Below are 20862 nucleotides of genomic sequence, written 5' to 3'. Positions count from 1 at the left end.
TATGGAAAACATAAGAAATGAATAAAGTTTTCTACTCCAGGGTTTAGTTAGTTTGAAAATAGAAAATATTTGATTTGCGGTTAGAGAAGGGATGACAAATTTACATCTCTCTCTCTCGTAGGATTAGAGCAAATCAACTATTTGTGTTTGTACGGTGTGCGCATGCATGTCGAGTAACATAATAAACTTTGAATTTTTTCAATTGAAATTAAGGATTAGTTTCAATTGTTATTATGTGTGTGTTTTGTGGTCAATATTTAGTTAATGCAGTTTTAAAGATGATAACAACAACAACAACAGCAACAACAACGAATATAAACAAAATTGTACCTAAAGTTGGCCGAATTGAACAAGTAAATAAGAAAACAATTACCATAAGCTGTAGTCGAAGCAATTGCGTGCCAAATCATGTGAACATGTGCTTTTCTAAAAACGTTTAGATGCCACTACTTTATATTATATTTACATTTCCACGTATACACAATATATGAGCAAAATTTAAATAATATATGTAAAACATTAAAAATCAAATTCAACTTAAGTTATATCTAAGTAAGCGATAAGTATACTGGTAAAGATTATCCCAAGAGAGCTTCAAGCTGTCATTCAGCTCTGAATATGATAGGAAAGCAAAATTTCAATTATCTAGTGTATGCTTCAGTTTACTTCTGACTATTTTACCTCTTAACTAAACTTATAGCAATCCATAATAACTGGACCTTCATTTATTTTTAAAAATCGTCTGCTTTCAAATTTCAAATTTGGTTTACGTCATCACTGCTTCGAAAGTTCCACTAATAGATCTGCGATGGTAACGAAATTAAAACAATAAAGCTGAAGCTATTTTTACGAAAAGCCACGAAACAAAGATATCGAGAAGGAAAAGAAAGCAAAGGAAATGAATGATAATTTCTTTTAGATTATATATGCGTGCACAGATATATTCGAACACATGTATTCAAGTCAACCTTTATGAATAATATCATGTTTCAATGGGCGATGGTTGGTCGAATGATTCGTTGCGTTGGCCATTGTTTTCACGTTTTCTATGTATTACAAGTTATTTGGTGAATGCAAACATGCGGGTTGAAGGTCGTTTCTTCGCAATTTGTAGCCATCGTATTAATTAATCTTAAATATCTTGAATGTATATATTTTACATTACTATTAATTACAACTATTACATACATAGTACTGCTGGAGGCTCAAAAACTATAATAATGTGTTTGAATAAAGAAAAAATGTCATTATGTAAACTGGATATGGGTAGTGAGTAATGTTTACATTTAGTGTATGTGTATTGGGAACATTGTGTGCTAATAATCAAAGTGTTTAGAAAACTCTCTAAACAAAGCGTCCAGTGTTGGAATTTAGCTTCCATTTTTTATCTGAAATCGTCAAAGCTACACAAGGCGCTTGGTGTCGCTTAGTTCTTTTTTAAGACGAAATATTGTCCTACTTAACAAAGCATTTATTAAGACCGTATTAAATTTCTGATCTCTAGAGCATTCTAAGTTCTAAGTTAAATAAAAAAATTACCGCTTACGCAATGAGCTTAATTGAAAATGTCTTTTACGAGGGACACAAAAACGTAAATTACTCTTGGCAATCCAGCACAGTTGTAGATAATATTGTGACCTATTAACAGCCATTAACAGCACTCGGGCTAAAAGCAACAAAGTAGAATTACTCTAAGAGAACTTTGATTGTGTTAATCCAAACTTTATTTCTTATTTCCTCTTACGAGCCAAACACAAATTCTATCTTGTTTTTCACAAAATTTATGACTCTCTGCATTGAACTAAAAATTTTGTGAGCATTTATCAAATTGTGTCCATTTTCCTCACATGTTTACGCAATAGATGCCAATAAAATTAAAGACAATAAGAATTATAAAAATCTTCTCCTTCCCATTATACCCGTTTGCTCACAGAACGTATTTGAAAAGAAAGATTAAAAAAATAAATAAAACAAAAATGAAGTGATATGCCGTTTGAGATGAAGTTGCCTTTGCCGCCAGTAATGTGATTTTTGAAAAGAACAAAAAATTTTATTTTATAAGCATATCATTCCCTATCTATTTACTTTAATCCTAGCTAGACAATGTTTTCTTATAACGCTTCCTACCACGATCTCTCAGTCGCTCGTCGAAGCCGTGGGGTTAATTATGCTTTTCGTACTCACCACCAAAAGAAAGGGCATATATTTATTTTGTCAAAACGTTTGTTCCAATCAGAAGGAAACTTCAACGAATCCACAAAGTACTTATATTCTTGATCAGCATCAATTTATGAATCGATTAAGACATGTCCGTCTGTTGTAAACAATAGAATCGTATAGGGTGTGAAAATTTACTTTTTTTCTTTTTTTTTGCTGCTTTTTAGGACGTGCTTTTCACGAACTTTTCTTAATTGTTTTAATTTATTAATTAAGGGGTTAGTGGTAATTAAAGAAAAAGAAAAAGTTAGGAGTGCAAAGGTGACCTTTTTTCATTTTTATTTTTGTTTCAAGTTTTAAATTTATTTATTTATTAAGATAAGCTACAAATAAACATTAAATAATATATATGTCAATCATAAATTTTTTGTTCCGATTTATATAAGAAAAAAACAAATGACAAGAGGTTAGAAAAATCTATTTTTTGAGACAAGATCTGTTAAATGTATTGCTGTAACACATGCACAGTTCTTCAACACATCTTTGTAGCAAATTTTGTCCTCGATTGGGCCCTTCCTCTTCAAGATATGAAATTCCTTTTCGATTGTGTAATTGTGAGTCATATCGACACATAACAGTACATATTTTGCATAAAGAATTAACGACTGACTTAAAATTCACAAATACTGTAAGAACTGAAACTGTATGTTATCTTGTTATTCGCCTGTATCTACCTACTTATTATCTAATTATCAAGGTTGCAACGAATCGGTTATTCTGCAGTCCTGGTACTTCTTTGGATGGCGTTCTTTATTGAAAATGCTATATTTAGGAAAACTCTATCCAAATTACAATTACTGCCTGCACTGGTTAAATGGACCCAAGCTACAATTAACCTGCTTCACTTTACTATTAGCCTAGCGTGATTTCCTTTTCTGTCATTACTGTGGCTAAGGAAATTCAGAAAAGTAAACGCATTGCCTTTACGTGAAATTATCTGCGACCACAGTCGCAGGACTTGTTTTGGTCCCACAAGTAGTTTTAAGTTATTCCTCTGTACTTAAAGTAGTATAAGTATGTTTTTCTTTGCACTAATTTTCTTTTATAGTAAGCAGTTTGTCGTTCTCTTGTGAGTAATTTAGGGATGCTATAAAAATAAGTGAGACCTGACCCGTTCCGTCTGATGTAACTCTTAAATTTTAATTTTTAGCCGCTAGATTCTTTATAGCCAATTACATCCTCTTAATTATTATTCGAGCTATGAATTGAGTTATAACGTCGAGAGATATTAGGAATTTTATTCGGGTGGGAGATATAAATTCCGAAGGTCACCACAGCCCCTGTGGCTTGTCCCGGCATTATTTTATTAAAAGGTGAATTTTTCCAGCGAAGGAAAAATTCCGTTCTTCATAAATGCGATGCCAAACATCTGCAAAATTGACTTACATGTGCCAGACGAACTAGCTAAAGACAAATAAATTTCGAAGATGCCTTACTAAAAAGACGTATGTTTTCCTAGCATTCCTTATTGTAAAATTATTCGTACAATGATCTTTCAAAATAATGCTCTGCGTGGGAGGCAGTCGAAAAAGTGCTCAGACCCGATCTATTTTCAATAGTGTTTGTCCTTGAGCCAAAAAACAAAGATTGCGGTCTGTAGGTTGAACACAGGAAAACAAGGCGGACAGACAAGATTAGAGCCAGGAGTGAGCAGTGGAGAGAGATTAGATTTAAAATCATTTTCTAATAAATGGCGCGTCTATCTCATCTGTACAAAAATAATATACCCTTGTAACGCCAGTATGATAGGGTTGCCTGTCAATTTTTGCAGCTCATAGATATTTGTAGCGCGCATGAATTTCTTAAGCTGTTTTTCTTTTAAATCTATATCCATAAAATCAACTTCCTAAGCTTAGCAATCAAAAGCACGTCAATTGAGTTTAAAAAAATTAAAAAATTCAAGTTTAATCTTCAAATCACACTCAAAAAGACTCGTCGTCGTTAAATCATCTTGTAGTGCCGTCACTGTAATTTTCATTTCATGGGGTTTATGTGTGTGAGTGCATATACTTGCGAAACTGTAGCTAATAGGACCTCTTTACAGCCAGCTCTTATCATTCCCTTTCGTAAAAGTGCGTGAATTTGTTAAGCAAACACACTTCAAGAAGCGATTGCGTAAATCGTAATACGGTTCGAAACTTTCTTTCTTCATAAACTCTTGAAGTATGAAGCACTGACCCGATTTTACTATACCTACCACCAGATCTATTTAAAGTTGTTCAGCAGTAAACTTAATGCAATGATAATATTTACTTACATGTTGTCGTTTACTTCCCTTGCCTAATCTTCTTTGTAGGTTGTTTTCAAAATTTCTTAAATGCGATCAATGTTAGTCTAACTTTCTAAAACAATTCCAAAGCATTTTGTGAAAAACGTATTAATAATCCGCGATTATTATTTCAAAAAAAGTCTTCCGCAGAGAAAAGAAAATCCCTTCAAAATAAATTGCATGCACTCACAGTTAATGCGCAAACATTTCTGAAAAACAAAAATGTCAATGTCAGGTTTTCAAGCACACACATAAGTAAACGGAAAACAGATTCTTTAACACTGTGTGCGAACTCACAAATAGTAGTAACTGCAAAGAATTCAGCGAACAGCAAATAGCAGCGCGCTAAATAAATGAAAAGCAACAGTGGAACCAAAAAGGGAAAAAGAAGGAAATATAATAAAAAAGGTATTAAAGAGAAAAAAAGATAAAGTTACGAAACCCTTATCTCCTTTGACCCAAGGGTTGGGCATCGAAAATTTAAAAGAGCTTAATTTCCTCTCTTTCTGTCGTGTTAAGTGCTGATCATTCCGGACGGAGGTAAAACTTTTAATAGACGTTTACATACCACCATACCTTTAGTATAATTCGTAGTAAATATGTAAAGACTTTTTGGTCTTTTCATTGGGCACACGTAGGATTTCTTTATGTACTTATTAACACAAGTGCATTGTCGAAGCCATTTTTAAAGGCCTGTTATGATGAGATTACAAGATCTACTCACTAAAAGTTTTAAGCCTTACCTTGTGTTAGTCAAGTTACCCTTTCAGAGCCTCAACACAAGTTAACAGCATGTATCTGGTAAACTTATCGATAACATTAGTTAATCTTTAATGGTGTTTTTGGAGAACTTTAGAGAAGTCTTAGCAAACCAGCATCGCAATAGCGATATATAATATATTAGGCAAGACATGTTGAAAAATAACTTTTGTTTGAATTTCTAAAATTTGCTTATAGAGATGAATGCAAATGTCTCTGAAATAGTTTACGGGAAAAAAGGGAAAAAGGAAAAGAAAGTCACTTTAATCGGCTTCAACAAGAATAGCGATACCAGAGTTTTGTAATCATTCAGTTCTTTTTTTGAAGACTACGTAAAGTCATATTGTTAAAGACAAATGTTTTCCAAGCAATTTTCAATATTCTTAGAAAGCATCAGTTTATTCAAGAGCTAACTCATATTAGCGGCAGTAGGAAAAAAAAATCGGGCGCATTAACAATTTCGAGTCTTCTTTCTTGATTTCAATGTGATGTCTTTTTGTGGTCAAATCTTAACCTAAATGCATGCATTTGTACACAGTCAGATACAAATGAAAAATTAGTTTGGGCAAAAAAAAAAGAAGAAAAATGTAGAGAGAAAAACGTTAACATCAACAATTAGTTTAAAACCCATCATTTACACGCAGTAGTCATTATTACTATTTTTGTTTTTTAACCCATGGACACTTTTCCTTTCCTCTTTTTTTCCTGACACTAGTTTGTATTCGTATTGTATGTCGACGCGAAGACGGAGCACAAACGGAGATAAATCCTTAAGATGTCATTTTTTGTGGCTTTCAGCATCCAAGAAAGCCAACGCATTCGTTTATGTGCTTTTTGCAAGAAAAGTATTTAGTCCTTAACTTAAGCAAGAGCCCAAACCGCTCCCTCAATACACTAACTAAAATGCATTTCCTGTAATCATTTTTGTTCTCTTTTTATTGCTCGTTTGCTTTTACTGCGATTGTAGTTTTTCATATGTACAATTTTCTTCACGGCAAAATCTCTGTATGCCACCACAACGGCATGCGTATGGAGTAGAAATAGAGTAAAATTGAACTTAAAGCGAATCTTGGTACTCTGTACTCTGATAACAAATGGGTTAATAATTCCCGGGACTAAAGTACGAAAAATATTCCTTTCCAAATTTCCCCCGAATTCCCCACTTTTTGGAGATTTGAAAATATATAATGATACCTTCTAGTTGATGGGACAATTGTGGCACGGTATTATTCAATCGAGTAAGTACAGTGCTCATTCGGACAACAACTTTCTCACACACTCAGATTTTCGTACAGAGGTAGTGAATAGACTGTCTTTTGACGTCTTTAGAGTGGCACGTATGTCTTGCAACTTCACTTTTCTATTGCGGTCAGCATCGTTGGTGTCCATACAATCTTTTTCATATCAACAAATCACCAAAAATCTTTTGCTTTCGAAGGAGAAGACTAGATTCATAACGTGGAAGCCAAAGCTGAGTCTGAACGATATGTTAACAATATTTATAACGTGCGAGTTTGGTAAGCTTCGAAATACAACTAACTCATTTACGTACATGGAGCTAGTGACTACAGTTCCGGGATAATTGCTTAATTTATCCCGATGGATGGATTTTAGTAAAACAGGGAACCTTAATCTTTTTATAGGAATTCTGAACTATTTTAGTTTTGTGTGACAATGTTCTTTATAGCAAGAGAGTATTTTAATGTAGGTTGGGCTTTAGTTTCGCAGTTTTTGGTTTAAAAGGGCTTAGATATAAGAGTCCAATGTGATTCCATTAAACAAGCTTGGATACAAAATATAAATCTTTTTTCTGCGCAGGTAACGCTATACAAATAGCTCAAGCCTGTAATGTTTCCTAAGGTTTAAGTTAATTTTTGAGTTTAGATTAAATCACATCCAAGCCACATGTCTTCTTCTGTAGATAACTCGTCTATAATTGGCTGTTTTTATAATTGACAGGATTTTGTTCTTCGATCTTTGCGGTAATATTGTCCATTTTTCTGCAGTTGGTAGTCTGTGAAGAACTTTAAATATCGAAATTCCCAAATTAAATTTGCTTTGACTAATCTATGATATTTGCCGAGCATCACGTTTTAAAAAATGAGCTAAAATTGTGAGAAAACTCTCTACATTTCACAGCAGCGCTTCTATCAAGGCGATGACGGTTTATAGGGTTGTAAAAAACTATCCACTTTGTAGCGGGCTTTATTCAATTTAATAATTTATTTGTTTCTGCTTTAGATAGTTCGATGTTAATGACGGGCCACGTGTGCTAATAACGTTGATCAAATTCTTTAAAAATGCCACAAGACCGGTGCACTTTAGCTATAAATTGAGTTTGAAGCCATTTGTACAAAGCTGGGAAAAATTTAGATAATCGATTGTCGGTACATGGTTCACGAAACCAATGGAAACAAGGGAACGGATGATGATGCCCAAACGGGGCAAATCCTGTTTTGACGCCATAGTAGGTAATATTTTGTGGGGTTAGATGGGAATAGTTCATCATGAGTAGCTCTTAGCATTAAGAGAATTTCCTCGCTGTCTATCGTCAACGAATAATACGGATATTTAAGCACACTATTAAAGTAAAGCGTTCGGAATTGATGAAAAACTTGTCCTCCACTAGGACAGCGACAGGGCAGAAACATCTTTAATGATTCAGTTAAAAATTAAGAAAGATAGAGAGAGAGAGAGAGAGAGAGAGAGAGAGAGAGAGAGAGAGAGAAAATTTGATGGGACGACGTGCCACCTATAGCTAGCACTTTGCCCCGTCTGACTACGACTAGCCTGCTCTGTGCAGAACTCTATTAAGTATCTGAGGTTGCCTTCCAAAAAGGCTTGTGAAAATCGCTCAAATTTTTCAGCTAGAAAGCCCAGAAGCTCTACATACATAAAAATTTCACCAGAAACGTGCTACAGGATGATTATCCAAAATGGCGCTAATGGCGTTTCATAATATTTTTTAAAACGTAGCCAATACGTGCGATCATTCGATGGGCAAACACCTCGAATTGACTTATCTTGATTTATTTGAAATGTCAGCTACTTCGAGAAGTGCGTGACTCAAATATCCTAACAGTTTGTAGAGTATCCCGACACCAAATGCTAAGTCTTTATAAGCACTTTACTTCAAAAAAGAGTTTTCAAAAACAATGAAATAGTGAGTGGATGAAAGTTCTACATTTAATATCAGTATATTTGGACAAAAAAAAAAGAGATTTTTCGATGACGGCTTTATTGAATAAAGGACTTGAATTTTCATGTTTGTCCGACTTGTGTGGAAGTGGAAACATTATTAAAGAAGGGCAATAGAGAATAATAAAGATGCAAACAATTACATTCAAGAAATAGCATGAATGACCTAACATAAAAGAAGAGGATAGCAAATAACATGAAGATTTCCAAATAAACCAGCAAAGGATAGATTTTCAGTTTCTGCAAGTCACAAGCATTTCGAAAGCATTTGAAAATAAGCTGAATGTTCCAAGCATAGCTTAGAATAGTTTAGCAAGATTCTACTCCGAGTGAGTGTATAAAAAATATAAAATACGGAAATTCTGTATGCAATGAAAGCAATACGGTCGAGAAGTCGTTTGCGAGAAAGTGAGGAAAAAGCCTGTGCAGACACAGGGCAAATTAGCAGAAAGATGAGAATGAGAACGAAGAAGAATACGAACAACACTCGGAAAAGAAATAAATTGAAATGCAAGCAAAGTAATGCCACACACAGTTGGAAGTTTAATATAAACACATGCATATGCATGCCCAGGTAAGTGAGGTCAAACTTGTAAATTGGAAATTCTTCTCTTCACAAACATAGAAACGTACATACATTGATAGCTCGCATTGGCGACATAGTAACGATAACAACATTGATTACAATATGGCCGACAGCGGCATCAACAGGAACGTTTACGATTTATCGGTTACAATTTAACGGATGCATTTAATGATCGTAGACATATGTCAGTACAGCGTTTATGTTTCTCCGTGCTTGTGAAAATGTTACTGCCATGTCTAGGTTAAACATATAAGCAGGCTAACAACAGGGCAGTAGTAGTGTGTTGACACAAGCACATCTGTATAAGAAAACAGCAGATGCCATATAACAAGCAGCAGGAGAATATATATAATTATGTACGAAGAAACACTAAAAGTAATAAAATGAATTGATATTGGGATTAAAAAAAAAAAAAAACGTGACAACGACAACAACAGCAACAAGACCAACGTCGGCGTCGGCAATGAAGCTGCAAATGAATACTCAAAATAGTGACGAACTGGTCAATGCACTGTGATGCCCAACGAATTCGAAAAGAAAGATAGAGCAGAAAGCATTTGCAAATGAAGCGAACCGAAAAACAAAATACAAAATGAGAGAATATATAAAAGAAAGGCGTGAATTCCTATTCCATTCCAAGTTTATTGTTACACATAGGATGATAGCTAATTTCCTAAGAACGCACTTTAAAGTGGGAACAATTAATGAAAAAAAAAACAACAGCGGTCCAAGGCTATATATAAAATGTGAAATATTTTGTTAGCAGTTCGCCACAGTTTAGCTTGAGAAGTGTAAAGCGAATATGTTACATGTGAGCTTTGGAACATGTACTTGCGTATTAGAAACGGAACGACGTGAATCCAGGATACCAGGATTAATATTCGGTATAAAAGTGTTTGAGTACAATTTAGTCTTTCATTTCTGAAACTATAAGATTTGAAAAGACTCTCTTCACCTTCGATGAACCGTAACAAGAAAAAACTAATGAAAATTTTGGCAAATGTTCATTAATTTTTCTAAATATCACATACACTACAAACATGGGCTATGCTACTACTACCTATTAAAAATCATCTTTTTTCACATCAAGCAGTGTTTTCTTTTTGAGTATTAATAGACGCACTGCACTTAAAAGTTGCGTAGTGCTACGAAGTGAAAATTGAAGAAAAGGTTGGCTTTTGATTACATCAGACAAGAGCATGGACGTTGTTCACTTAGTCAACTACCGGATTTTCAATGGTTAAGTCGTCACTCTGTGTGTGATAAGAAAAACATTGAAATATATGTTCCGACATTACGTTTGAGAGCACGTTGTACAAAACAAACTATAGCCGCGAAAGCTGTTAAGCTTGGTTCACAAAAAATAAAATATGAGTCCATTGGACAAATTGGAAAATGTGGCATTGTTTTCTGCAAGAAATGGTTCTTAAATTTTTCAAAGGTTTACGAGTGATTGCATTTGCAGTACTTCTGCATCATACAACACGACCCTACCTTTACCTTTACATGACTACAATAATTGTAAATATTTTAAGCTGATTTGACGAAAACACGTATTCGAATATTTTATGGATTTAATTGACTTAACTTTTTTCGTTTAATTGAATGCTTAAAAAGTTAGGTAATTAATCGTTCATTTTAATTTGCAAATTGATTTAGAAAATTTATTGGGCGGGCAGCTGGTGGTAAATTTGTGTGACGAATTCTTCCTTCAAGAAGGTTAATGCACTTAAACGTTCACAACATATTCTTATTCACATCGACAGTGATTAATGAATTCGTCGAATTTATTCGTCTTAAGTCGTCTCGGCACGGTCAATCTTGGAAGAAAAAATTAGGAAAACAACTAAATGCGAGAAAATTGTGGAACAATTGATATTATTTGATGAAATATTAGGGGCAAAATTATAAAGTCTTGATTAAACAAGAGAAGGTTAGAAAAACTTTTAGTTTATAAAAAATGAGTGGAGACAACAGGTAGTAGGCGCAATGAGTTGTTTATAAAGAACACGCTTTGCATTGCAACCATTGCTTGGGAATTGAATTTTATTGTATTTTAAGTAAAACTAAAAATCGCAAATTCCCACCAATGCGAACCCATTTTTTCTATTTTAAATATATTTTCAATAAATTTATATAAACAATTACAAAAATGTGTTTGATAAGCTCAAAAACATTTATACATGCCGCAAAACAAAAATTAATTTAATTAATTTTAATTAATTTAATTTTAACTTAGACTAATCAATTTAATTAAATTAATTTTTATTTTATAAGAATATTTACAATGCAGTTGCATGGATACAAAGGCTTCCACTCCACTAAAATCATCTTATTCTGAATTAACACCAAAGATAACAAGAGGGGTCGGGGGACTCGAGCGTTTCTAAAGTCAAGGCAAAATTTCTTAAAGCCGAAAGTTTCAAGAGGCTTCTCGAATTAAGCCCATCCGTCTCTCCGCTTCGGTAATGTTTATGGCAGGCAATTTTCTGCCCCAGACATGAGGAATCGGCATCAGATTTACCAAAAACATCGGTACTTGCGCATAGTTTGGCGCATTGTATAACATGAACTGAGGACACAGTTCATCCATTACTCTCAGTACAGAAAAAGGCTTTCCGCCTTTTACTTACAAACTTGTAACCTTGCAGTTGATATAACGATAAAGATTTGCGTCTTTCTTTCATACCGTTTAAAGCGGGCACGATCAGCAAGCAGCGAGCAGCGAGAGATAGGGATGTAGGTAAAACGACAAAAATTTGCACTTTTATTCAATAAAGCGGATACATGGTCCGCCCGTGTATGTATCAAAATGGCAAAAATCGGCTATGTCTACTTATTATTATAAGATATCGACATTTGAATTTTTTTTCGTTTTTTTTTTTTTTTTTGTTGTAGTTATAAATGATTCGGTGATGGCAAAATAGGGAAAGTAGGGTGTCGATGCTTTAAACTGTGATTTGTAAGCTAAGTGTAAAAAACAAAAATTAATGATTGATCATGATGGTTAAGTTAAAATAGATGCGATACTGCAGCTCGTGTGATTAATATTTTTGATTTGTATGCAACATTCGAGTACCTTTATCATTAGTCTCTTTGAAAAAAGCTCTGCTGGAAATGATGAAACTTTCCTTCGAGGGTCTTAAACGCAGATATATCAGGTTTAACAGAAAAGTATATGTAACATCAGGGACCTTATGAACCACTCAAGCGAGAGAAGACAACGTCTTAGAAGACAGCGTCTTTCCAACCGCACCCTACTCAAAATTATTATTATTGCCTATAACCTTTTTTGCTTCGTTGTAAATCGTTATTGCATCTTCTTTAATAGAGAAAGTTCCATTGCTTTACATACATCTAAATAGTGAAGAAATAAAGTCCATTTTATTTATCTATCTGCTTCTTTCGTTTGTTCGAAAAATTCGGGTGTACATGTCTTTGCTGTTGATGTTTTATATCATATAAGTTTTAGTTTTTTACAAGTTGGCCACCAACGTATATCAAAGTGAAAAAAGATGGATTTCACTTGTCGCACTAAGTTTTATGCTATTCTGTATTAGACTACGAAATTGATTGAATAAAAATGCAGTAAGTTGCAAAATCGCTCGCGAGACTTTATGCAAAAACCTCTCAAGACGATGAGTGTTCATCCAGCTACAGCAAAGCTAACTCAGGAAGTGATCTTCGGTTTGGGCTGTGAGCTTCTCCTAAACTTCTCTAGACCGGTCTAATATCGATTTCGGTTCCGCTAGATACAGCCATATTTAGCAGATCGGCGATTTTATAAAGTTGAAGATATGCGAAAATGGGTTGATCACTATTTCGCCTCGACTTCACGATTTTGACAGCGGGATCATTCGCAATTTGCGCGATAAGCGACAAAAAACCACATATAACGAAGGCGCATACTTCGATTATAAAGCTTTGTACCGAGTACTTTTTCAGTTAAGTCTGAATTTTAAGAAAAAATATACGAAGAATTTATTTGTACACATTATAGTCACAACATGCCATTGTAGTGGCATAGGGATAATTACTGAATAATATTCATATAATTCTTAAAAAAGATGTAATCAAACCCTGTGGAAACTTTCCTTCTTAGGTATAAATTTAAAATCTACTGCGAACGCAAATTTACATGTTCATGAAAACTGTGGAGAAAAAAAAAAAATTCTAAATAAATATATTTATGTTTTTTTTTTTTTTGAATTCTCTTAAAAAACAAGAAAAGAATTAAAAACTAGGAAAAAAACCAACATACAAATTTGAACATGGAAAGAACTGCTTTATCTAAACAGCAATTTTTAAGTGACTCGTTAACATGTTTACGTCGTCCACTTTCGAATGCAACCCGGTATTATCGTTAACTTTTATAGATGTTGGCAAACAAGAAGCGAATATAAAAAGAAAAACATATTTATATTGAAGGAAGACGAATGAAAGAGAGAGAGCGAGAAACACGTACTTGCAGTAAAAATATAGAAACTATACACGTATGCACGAGTAAATAAACACAAACGTGTATTTTGCGCAGAAATATCGCTTATGTATATGTACGCAAGAGTTTTCCGACCGTTGGAAGGAGGTACGGTAGACGAGAAGAAGAATTTCTCATTGACCTAAATACGTGTAAGATATATATATGTATATATGGTATGCTATTGTATATGGCTTCTATGCCATTTGTAATGTCAAATATCAACCATCCATTTATTGAACGTCGTAATAATGGAGGTGAAGGTAAAGCCCAGATTGGTGGTTACTGCATAAGAGAGAAAGCTGTTTGAACGAAAAATCGTAATATAATAAGATAATAGATGAGACGACGATATAGGAACGAACTCTTTTTTTCAAGGTAAACAGGAAAACCCTTTAATGACTATTTTTAAAATTGAGACGCCGTGGAGCCGGCTAAGCTATAATAAAAACCAGTTTGATATCATTCAATGTCTTACGCATAACAAAATTCTTTTTTTAAGGTTTAAATGACGCCGTGTTGAGCTAACTGCAGTTAATTGTACACTTTGATCTGCTGTTCGAGAGAGTAAGCGTAAGAATCCTTCGACAAGAAGCAAAAACCATACACAAATTGTGATTACGCACTGTTTTGATTTAAGAACTCATGCTCATCATTAGTTGCAATTAGTTAAAGAATACAAAGTCATTGGGCGCATTGAACATTACTTCTTTCGTGGTCACTTTTCGAAAGTCTTTCAGAAAGGTCGATTTTGTTCGCCAGTTGTGACGCGTTTCACCCTTGAAATTTCGATTAAAATAATTTCAACACTCTCACGATGATTGACAGACAGATTGGCGTCTCAAAACATGATTTGAAAGAATTGGCAAACAACTTGAAAGACCATCTTTGAAAGCTCGAATCTGAAATATGGCAACTCTACATAGGTAGATAAAAAGTGCAAGTATAGATCGATCGTAGGCTTAATTTAACCTCTATTATGAGTATGAACGTAGAAACAAAGCGCAAGAATTTTGTAAGATTTCGATCGGACCCCGACACATAATTTCCTTTGAAAAAAATTACTGTTTGAACAACTTTTACTTGAAAATTAAAGAACGATAGAACACAAACCACGTTTGGTTAGGTAACAGATAATATCGAGCAAAAAATTCATGTTATAGATAAATTGCTGTCATTTCATCATTGAAATCAGACGTAATCCAAGTTAAAAGTAAGCTTTAGTTTTCTAAAATGTTAATAGGGAGCAAGCATGTGATGACGAACACATAATTAAATAATATTCACATAATATAATTTAATGTAAATTAAATTATAAATGTACTAAAAAAAGTTTAAGAAATGAAAACAAAAAAAAAAAAAAGTTTTCAGAAAGTTTTTAATTAAAACTTTACTTTCTTTTAATTTTGTTTTTTTGTTTGTTGAAGAGTTTTTTCCATAATAAATCACCAAAAGACGAAGAAAAATTTACGTAAAATGTGTGAAAAGGAAACAAAAATTATTGCATTATTTGAGGATTTATACCAAAATTTTTGTTCTTGTAATGATATGCGCAGACAGTCAAATTCGTGAATGCTTACACACAACCATACAAATTAAGAAGAATAAATGAGAAATTTTGGTACGAAAAGAAATGCGACCCTTACACAAATCATATAAATATACGTATGTGTATGCATATGTGTTTCAGTGAACAAAGTTAAACATTGGCGCGCCATTTAATTGCATATGTAAATTGATTTGCATAAGTTATTTGCAACAACATACCCTATCTCCTATCCCTTATCCCCAACCGTATCAGAAGAGCCGGCAACATCATATATGTACACAACGATCGGAAATTCTGATAACTACGCAAAAACCTTCCAAACACTACTTTATCCCTTCTTTATGTATAATACATGCATGTGTGTGTATGTGTGATGTAAATGCAAATATGACTTTATCTATGTACATGTTATATATAATATATGCCTACAAATATGCCTGCATGTGGATATGCTGAGACCAATTTTTAAATACCATAACCTGTTATTTAAAAAAAAATTTTAAACTTTTTATATTTACTCCACACATAAACGAATTTTTTGCCTTAAAATAAGGCACATGCAAATAAAAGTACGCAGCACTGTGTATGCCGTTATGCCAGATCATAAGTGCATATATATGTATATAACTATCAATTTACATATTCTTCCATTTTTCCTCTTTCTCTCCTTTCCTTTTTGTATCCCGATAATTTTATTACTAAATAAGCATTTTATTTTATTATTAATTTTTTTTTTCTGTTACATTCATGTGCCTTTATAAACATGTATAATATATATATACATTCATGCCCACATATCTAACCAATTGTGGCCCTTATAATTTTTAATATTATTAAAACACTTACTTTTCGACTTGCTGCTGAAAGCAAGAAGTGCGAAATGTATAAAGCGCTAAACTTTGGTAATTAAATGTTTTAAAGAGTTTTATGCAAATCAACGGAAAGGCCAAACGATAAGACACTAAAAACGAAGCATCATCTGTGGGCTTAACATTGCTTTATAACTTTATAGACTTCATAAGTGGAGACAATTTTTTAAAAAGAATATCGATTGAAAGCTTAAGGCAGCATAGGGGGGACTTTCAATCTTTTCGCACGCCATACACTTTCGACGAGCATCCGCGAAGAGCTTGATATATCCCCTAAGGCTTGTAGTAAGACACCTTCTTCAGGTCTGCATTTTCAAGACTTTTACGTTAATTCTTGATGAAATTTCCGATGCCAAACACGCGAGCGCAATCATCGTGGTGTTCGCCTACAAATGGGAAAAACTCCCGCTTCTTAAATTAAATGTCATTAATGGCAATTGTTTCTTGACTTTGACTCTAGATTTTGCTAAATTTCAGCTTGTCGGTCCATCCATGCGTCTATCAGTTGCTGGAGATATCCTCACTATCAAAAAAATAAGTAAAGAGGGCCGACCGTTGACGTATATTCTGTTTGTTGGGACTAGAAGTGCAGGTCTGTCTGTTCAAAAATGTAAAACAGTTGTTACCCACAAAACGCTGCGAATAATAGTCAATCGACTTGAGCCGTTGAACAGTATAAAGAATAGGCGAAAGATCAAATAAGGCGAGATAAGGTTATTTTTTTACATGACATCCATCTATTCATTCACATTCGAAATCAGTTCGCGATGTGGTGCAAGTAACCAGCATGAAGATGCTAGCCCATGCGCTTTACTCCCCAAAACTCCTATTACCGACCTTCCGATTACCATTTGTTCGTATCCATGGCGCACGCACATGCTGAGCAACCATTTGCTCCTTACGAAAATGTATGAAATTGTCTCGACTGGTTCGCCTCACAAGAGCAACAGTTTCTTTCGCGTGACTTCCACAAATTGTCAGATAGATGAGAAAAATGCGTTGCTAAGTATAGCCAATATTTCGAATAAAATATTTTTTATCGTTTTCATACAATAAAGCTGTGTGTCCTCTATATAAACATTCCCGTTTCATATGTACGTACTTGGAAAGTCGATATCAGTCTCAACCTAATGAGGATATTACTAATATGTTTTGGTGATTCAATCAGAAAGTGGATTTGCCTCATTTATAAACATGCCTGCACAACAGTTAAAAACTTGCAGATTTATTGAAGGTCAGTTAATTCTGAGCGGTCAGAACCACAATTAATAAACTATTTAAATACCCTGTACTAAGTGCTTGCGCGAATGGGTGCAACATGCCGATTGGCTTGAGATAACTATCTTTTTATAGCTTCTCATAGCTCTTATTGTATCGATCGATTCAGAATCACTTTCTGATTTGATTTAACCATGTCTGTCCGTCTACCCATCTCGTTATTTTGGCGAAGTTTGTTTCCATGGAAAAGTGTTCAGATTGGACCACTCGCTGTCCATAGAGAGCTTTTTTTGAAAAGTCATTATATAAATAATTGTAGGATGGCGTAGGATCTTTAATAGTGGGCCGTAGCTCACTATAGTGTTTTTGCTTGTACAACTCTAATGTGTTGGTTTGACGCGATTAGGTCTTGAACGAGTGCGATTTCAACATATCTTACTTGCTGTTTCTTACAGTTTCGCGGATATTTTTAGACTTCCTCGAGCAGTGTGACTGAAGGATTAACGTTTAATGTTCCAATTAAATGAACTCAAGCTTTTTTTAAAATCAGGTGGCATCGCCACAATAAATAACAATTATATATTTATACGCGGGAATAGAAGAAGTTTATCCGAATTTTCACGTACTCGACATCAGTCGTTATTTTGTCAGTTCTCAAACAAATTTTTTTTTTGAATAAATGCCGGATAATTTCAGATTAATTTTCGCTTTTTGTTTATGTAGAGCATTGCCGTAATATATTCGATGCAAACAAGGGATAGATGTAGAAATCAATTTAAAATTTCCTAATAATAGTTAAAAGCTTTCCTCTGTAAGCCTATTCTTGCCATATATACAATACACAGTGACGTAAAGTGATGTGAATAAACTAATACGTTGTACAAAAATTTGTTTGCGGAGTGGCAAATATGCGAAAAAATAAATTGAGAAAAAAACCTTTATACTCAGATTATTTCATTTAAAATAGTTTCACAAAATGGACTCTAGTTTCTTTCAGTTGTCTTTTTACCGTTACATGGTTTAATAATATCCGTGCGTATAAAAAGCTCAATTTTTCCCTTTTCTCTTTTGTTTGCAATTTTTCACTGCCATCTATTTCACGTTTTTCAATAGTTTATAGTTTATATAAAAAAAAATTCTGCCAATGAAATACAAATTAAATATTTTAAATAAAAAACCTAAAAAAATTTAAAATTAATGGTTCGCCAATTTTATTTGATGGTAACATAGATTAAAAAGAAAAAAAAAATATGCAAATTTCCGTTGGTAGCTGAATAACGTGGTGGCCAATAAAAAATCAGCTTTATTTTAGGGAAAATAGGAAAAAATAATTTTGGCAGATGAAAAGATAAATTGCGAATATTACAAAATTACGTCTGGGAGAAAAAAAAAGAAGAAGATATTGAATGAAAAGGAGAGAGAGCAAGGGGACAGCAGTATGCTCATAAAAAAGCGAGCGAGAAAACGTTTTCATCTCGTATAAATGAAAGAGAAAATGCCAGGTTGCACTTATTAGCGCTTGGACTTTAAAAAGCTAATTGCATTTCACATTTACTGTTGAGAGCAATTTCCAGACGATAATACTTTATTTTGGCGATTCTTCACAAATTGTCGTTCTTTTCCACACTATGTGAATATATATATTATATATATATATATATATATATATATACAGATGCGTTTTCCACACTATGTGAATATATATATATATATTTTTTTCACTTTCGATGTAAGCAAGTGGAAACGTAATAATCTGACACCACTAATATTAAATATCAGGAAGGACTTCGCTTACTGCAAGTTGGAATAAATGAGGAGCTTTCGATGATGTAACAATGACTTCAGATTTAGTTGTTAGTGAACTTTGCTATCCAACTTGATCCAAATTCAGCTTAGTAAATTTATGTGTAAGTGGACTAACGCTCCATATTTTTATATCCTACATCACCTGCAATACGGGGTAAATTAAGGTAGTACGGATGCCTGACAACAATCGGAAGAGATAGAACAACCTTTTATTATACCGATCGATTCAAGAAGTGATTTTGAATTTGTGTGTCCATCTGCCCGTCTTGTACTGTTGTGTTAGACCGACAAGTCGCACTTTTTGAGATATTTTTATGAAATTTAGTAGACCAACGCGTTTCGGCCCAAAGATGAACGCTATTGACAATTTTTTTCGATCATTACCAATCTAACATTTTTATTTTGGGAAGTCCCGCGTTAAACAACTGTAGAGTGATGTAGGGTATTTAATGCTAGTGCCTGGCCCGCTATATTGACTTTACCAGTTTTATTAGTCTTTAGCGTTAGCCTGTTGCTTCCCTTCTTCAGGTATTTTTTGCCATATCCTAAGGTCTAAGGTAGAAAAACGTAACAAAAAAAATTAGTAGATTTCTATGGCAGAATTCATAAACTACATCAAAATATAATACTTTTAGCTGATGATGTTGGCGCTAAATGCTTGTAAATGAGCATAAACGCCTTGTGAATATATTTGTTAGTGGACTAGAGAATTTAGTAGTCAATAGATGAGACAGCGATTTGTTCAATTTTTTTTTGGGCATCTGGGAGAGGGATCAAAGTTTCAAAAAAAGCTTTTCGTAGGATGTGAGATTTTTGCTTCATAATTTCAATAAAACGGGAAATGATTTTTTGAAGAAGCTACAGTGAGGTCCTCCCTTAAACGAAAAAGTCCTATTTTTACTTTTCAACTACTATTTTTAGCATGGCAGTATAAGTGTACATGACATTTTAATAACCCGAGGCATTGGAGAGCACGCAAAGTGTATGTAACGCAATGCCTTTCCAACACAACAATTCAAGAGATGACTGCAAAAACGATCTATACTGCCTGACCGCTGGCCCATAAATTTCTAATCTTTTAAGGATTCTCGATAAGACGAATATAACGTTCTTGTTTTTATTATTATAGATCAACCTTGTTCTTTGTGATCGGTTCACTTTTAATAACGGTATACGGCATTTTATCGTCTCTGTCAAGCTGTACTTCAAATTCGGATACTTGCGTAGATTGAAATAGTAATTTATACATGACAAGCCTAATGTGGAAAATACTAACGGGAGCAACGACGGATGCATCTATGTTTGGGGAATACTGGGGATAGATTAAAAAGGCATAGGTTAATAAAAAATAAACAAAGATTTTATTGTTGTATATATATATATGTAAGCAGAACTATGATGCTTCATTGCAAGCTCAACGGGATAATTGCATTTTTATATATAAAAAGAAAAAAAAAAAGGAAAAACGAAAAAAAACCAAAGTAAGAAAATAATGTTTGGCTAAGGCCGGATCATTTACACTCACCAACTTTTCCTTACAAGAAATGCAACAAAATGAAAAACAAAAAATACAAGAATAACAAATGGACGTCTTGGGCTTTTCGATGGTAGAAGAATACACGTGAAATTGTTTATCACTATATCTGTTTCAATTTGTGAATGTGACCTGAAAATTCCAAAAATGATATTCTCAGGTATTGAAGCTGATATTTTAATTTTTGTGACTGAACGGTTGTTTAAAACACCAATCCACGCACACGTACTGGAGCGCAGGTAGACATGCCTAGATCAAGTAAGTGCTTGCTTGTATATATTTTGCACGACCTCTGAAGTTTCCTTTTGAGTGTTGCAAACGTTTTGCTAAAGTAAATGTACTGCCATCCTTCGGTAGTAAGTATGAAAACAACACCGCTG

The 20862-nt window shown here is 33.8% G+C and overlaps 1 protein-coding gene across 1 annotated transcript in view; it reads right to left on the bottom strand.

Annotated features, from left to right (window-relative positions):
* The window catches only part of LOC119640384 (semaphorin-1A), a 338686-nt gene that overhangs the window by 79955 nt on the left and 237869 nt on the right, over positions 1-20862 (bottom strand). The gene's annotated exons all lie outside the window — the stretch shown is intronic.

The sequence above is a fragment of the Glossina fuscipes genome, unplaced genomic scaffold, assembly GCF_014805625.2.
Source record: "Glossina fuscipes isolate IAEA_lab_2018 unplaced genomic scaffold, Yale_Gfus_2 121, whole genome shotgun sequence".
NCBI lineage: Eukaryota > Metazoa > Arthropoda > Insecta > Diptera > Glossinidae > Glossina > Glossina fuscipes.
Note: the sequence above shows the minus strand (reverse complement) of the source record. Positions and strands in the feature narration are given on the sequence as shown.